Consider the following 4,857-nt stretch of genomic DNA (forward strand, 5'->3'; position numbering starts at 1 on the left):
CATTCTCTGACTTTCAACCCCCTTGAGTCTCCAGATAGACAGAGTAGACTTAGTTATGATGAAAACTATTCAGTTTCTGATATTGATGAAAACAACTCCCCAAGCAGCTCGTTTGAAGGGGTTTTTATTGAGAAACCTTTTGATGCCTCCCTGGCCATGCATATCCAGACTACTATTGTCAGTGGAAATGACCATCCTCGAGTTCCCAAAGGATTTGAAGAACAAACAAATGACTTTCCAGAAGCTGATCAAAACAGAGTATCTGAGGAAACAGGGGGCCGAGCACCAAACTCCTTTGAAATTGATCTGCACCACATGACTGAGGAAATTGGAGAGGAAGCGTCTAATACTTTTGAACTATGTCTCCAGCATGTTTCTGTTGGAAATGAATCCCAATTCCCCAACTTTGTCGAATTTGATCCGTACCAAGTTTCTGAAAAAAATGGAGAGAAAACCCCCAACTCCTATGAATTTGATCAGTACCATGTTGCTGAGGGAATTGCGGAGAAAACCCCCAACTCCTGTGACTTTGAGCAGTACCACGGGTCTGTGGAGACTGCAGAGAAAACCCTTAACTCCTATGAATTTGATCAGTACCACCTCTCTGAGGGAACTGCAGAGACAACCCCCAACTCCTATGAAATTTATCAGTACCACGACTCTGAGAGAATTGCAGAGACAACCTCCTACTATGATGACATTAATCCACAACAAGCTTCGGAGGCAGTTGGGGAACAAATTGATAATAATTTGGAAAAACACTGCAAGGAAGTTCATTGCATAGTATCTGAAAATGTACTTGGCAATATATGGGCTCCAGAAGAGGAAAGAAAATCATTATTTTTATTGGGTTGTGTGAATGATAGTTGCACAGACAAGGAGCCAAAAACACAGTGAATTGGATAACATGAATTCGTCTTCTCGTCAGGATTATGAAGAACCTGGCAGACAGCTAATGAATGTGTGCCTAAAATTCAGAATTTGAATGGTGTAGAGAATAGTTCTCTATCCAATGATGTAAGTATCTCATCTCCATCATCACTAGTCGATGTCAAGTATAAGATAAAATATGAGAGTGGAGATGGAGAGGTTTTCACACTCGATGATAGCAACGGGAAGCTTTCTGCACTGAATAATAATAATGACTATAAATTACCTCAGATTTCTATTGGAGATGTGGGTCTTGATGAAACTCAAGTTGCAGATGTTAATGTATCCAATCACATGGATAAAACTGAGAACCATACATCTGTTTCAATCAAAAAAGAAGTTACCAGGGGCAAGTCTATGGATCAAGTTCAACTTCAAAAATTGCAGGTAATATTTCAGATTTTACCTCCTCTCTTGTGCTCAATCTGTATTTCATTAGTGATCGTTTGAAATATTGGTGGTATACTGGTGTGTGGTGTCTATCGTGGAAATTGATCTGCAGTTTACTTTCTAGCTGTACCTTCTATTTTCACAATTTTTCTCTGAACCGATTATATCTGTTTCAGGTGGAGGATACTTTTCAGAAGGCAAATAACTCTATAAAAAACATGAAAGATTCTGGCTTGAAATCCTAAAGATGATTTGTGTGATAGTTCTCTTTGGTCTGCAGATGTTAAGAGACTACAGAGGGAGATAATTGATCTCTGGGATTCCTGCAACATTTTATTAGTACACAGAACATCTTTTTTCCTTCTTTTATAAAAGGGTGATCAGGCAGACACAATTTACATGGAAGTAGAACGTCGAAGGCTCTCGTGCATAAACAATGCATTTTCTTGGGGCAATTCTATTGTCTTAGATGGTCGCCAACTGACACCTGGTTCAAGGTATGACAATCCAAAATTCGTGCTTTGAGCTCAGGAATCCATGTCTGAGGTTCCAATTCTTAACTTGCATTACTTTCTATACTCCGTATTAAAACTAATACACTATTATACTCCGTCCATTTTTAAATACTTGTTTCATTTCCTATGCGCGGAGTGGGGTGGTGGAAGAATAATTGTAAAAACCAAAAGTATATGAGAGAATGGGAGAAGAGAGAATAAGAAATTAATAAAATATGATTTATGTTGTGTTCACTGGGTGAGAAATAAATTAAATATTGTAAAAGTTTTCGAAATAAGGAAATGGAGCAAGTATTTTAAAAAGACTGAAAATGAAAAGTGGAGCAAGTATTTAAAAACGGTGAGAGTAGCATTACTTATAGGATGAGAAAGTAGGTGACATTAAATGGTAATTTGGAAATGATGCCATTCTACCTTATTTATGTGAATTATCTCAAAAGCTGTGCTGACCCTACTTATGAGATTAAGACTTTGATTGATTAATTGATTGATGTCAATGGCTGTGCTGACCCTACTTATGGGATTAAGACTTTGATTGATTAATTGATTGATGTCAATGGTTGTGATCAATTAAAAACAATATGGATTAGTAGGGATGGTCAAGGCGTATGCAAAACGCACACACTATACATCCGATGAACATCAAGGGTAAAACCAAAACACATGAAGAGTAAAATAAAAGAACATGAACTCCAATGAACATAACATCATCTTAGTTATAGCTATTATGTTTATTGGAGTTAGTCTTCATGCTCTTTGGTTTAGGTTTGATGTTTATAAGTTTATTGCATGCATGGTGAGCATTGTGTAGACGCCTTCACCACCAAATTTGCGCAGGATTCATTTGGTTTAGGTTTAATGTTTATAAGTTTATTGCATGCACAGTGAGCATTGTGTAGACGCCTTCACCGCCAAATTTGCGCAGGAATCATAGCAAATTTTCTTTCCATTTGTGTGGCCTGCTTATATTAGGAAATTGTTGATTAATAATGCATGTTGTTTGGCCAAACATGATTTGTGAGATCTTGTAAAGCTTAAAACCACTTTGAAGTCTCACTGCTAGCCTATTTCTAGAAAAAGTGGGCTCATTTTCTGTGTGTGTGTGTTAGGGCCTAGGGGAAGGGGTTAAAAGGGAGAATTTGGAATGATAAGTTAACACTGTTGTTTTGAAGCAGTAGACGGTCTCTCCACAAAGAGAGGAAAATGTTGACCAAGCTAATGAAGCGAAGGTTCTCTAGCCAAGAGAGAATGGATCTGTATGTGAGATGGGGCATCAATTTGGATAGCAAAAGGCGGAGCTCACAACTTGCACATCTCCTTTGGGCCAATACCGTAGATATGGACCATATCTTGGAAAGTGCCAAAATTGTAGCTAAACTGGTTCGGTTGAATGAACCCCAGGTGCCTAAGGAAGTTTTTGGCCTTAACTTGTCGACAACCCAGGTGCGGAGGAAATCATTTAGTAGCAAAATCTTAGCCGTCCCTTGTAAGAACACTTTTATGGATGGCAATCATTGATAATACTTCTCTAGGTAATTGTAAATAACTAAACTTAGACATGTCCTTTGTATCGCAGACATGTACATTTTGGTGTTTGAGTAATCACAAGCTTTTGTAAAATTATTCCCAAGGCATTTGCGGTTTGCCATTTGCTGCCAGAGCATCTTTTGAAATGCTCACCCTAATACTATTATTATTATTATTATTATTATTATTATTATTATTATTATTATTATTATTATTATTATTATTATTATTATTATTATTATTATTATCTCAAAAACAAAAAGTCATACAACCTACAATAAATTAGTGGGAAGCCGAGATACAATCTGGGCCCCCACTCCTCTAGCTATTGCAAATCCTACCCTAGTGAAGATATGAGCTGCAGCACGAGCCCCAATGTCTTGCGTCGTCGAGAACCTCTGAATCCACTTCAGTAACGCAACAGCCTCTTTCTCTAATTCCCCAAGCGAAGAAAAGGAGAAGGGAATGAAACCATAACCAATCGCCTGACATCGAGCTTCATACTTAACCCGCTTCCGATGAGCTGCCTCAGCCCGCCCAGGAATGAAGTCAGATAGTCCTGACCGTGTCAAAGGAGAAGACCCTGTCAAATCAACACAGACATCGCGACCACGATCCCATGAATAAAGTAACACATCCGCGGGTCTGAGGGCCTCGTCGTTCCCTCGGCCAACCCAATGGCAACCTCTTTTCTCGCTGAAATCCCAGAACGATAGCAAACATCAACAAGGGTATCCCGAACAACATTATGCCGATGTTTAATACCCACAATACCAGCACAAGACACCGCGTGATCACCGAAAATATCTCCAGCAAAAACCCTCGAACAAGCAGAGTCCAACGTCGAGATAGAGAACAATGGAACACCCAACCGATAGGACAACACACAGCGATAAGTCTTGGCGTTCATCGTCTGACCCAACCCTGAAATAGGAAACCGCCCGAGTAGAGGTGTGATCACCCTGCTGTGATTTCCATAATGTTGATTGTCGAGGAGTTAAAGAATAAGCAGATTCTGCAGAAGCGGTAACCTTTGTGAAATATATATCTGCCAATTTCTTCATGAGTTTAGGGCAGCGACCTCACTAGAATTACTCAAAATGTCAGACTCCATTATTATTATTATTATTATTACTCCCTCCGTTACGAATTACTCGCAACAATTACTAAAAATGGCTGGTACACATTACTTGCAACAAACTTATTTCTTTTCTTTTATGGTAAGTTTTTTTTGTGTGATATTACAACATTACCCTTACTTTTTTTTTCCTAAACACCCTAATTAAAATACTGATTTTATCTTATTAATTTAAACCCTAACATTGATTTAATCACCTCCCATCTAAATTCTTCATCATCACCACCACCATCACCTTCATTTGCAACAATCACCACCACCACCGATCGCTCCTAACGCAGAAAATCGCCGCCGTCGTCTCCTTCCTTATCGACACCTTTGTTTTCTCTCTCTTCCTTTTCTAGATCTGACTTTTTC

The 4,857-nt window shown here is 38.8% G+C and overlaps 1 pseudogene; it reads left to right on the forward strand.

Annotated features, from left to right (window-relative positions):
• The first annotated feature begins 3 nt into the window (after positions 1-3).
• Positions 4-3,423, forward strand: LOC110712873 (annotated as a pseudogene).
• The last annotated feature ends 1,434 nt before the right edge of the window (positions 3,424-4,857 follow it).

The sequence above is a fragment of the Chenopodium quinoa genome, unplaced genomic scaffold (assembly GCF_001683475.1).
Source record: "Chenopodium quinoa cultivar QQ74 unplaced genomic scaffold, ASM168347v1, whole genome shotgun sequence".
Lineage (NCBI taxonomy): Eukaryota > Viridiplantae > Streptophyta > Magnoliopsida > Caryophyllales > Amaranthaceae > Chenopodium > Chenopodium quinoa.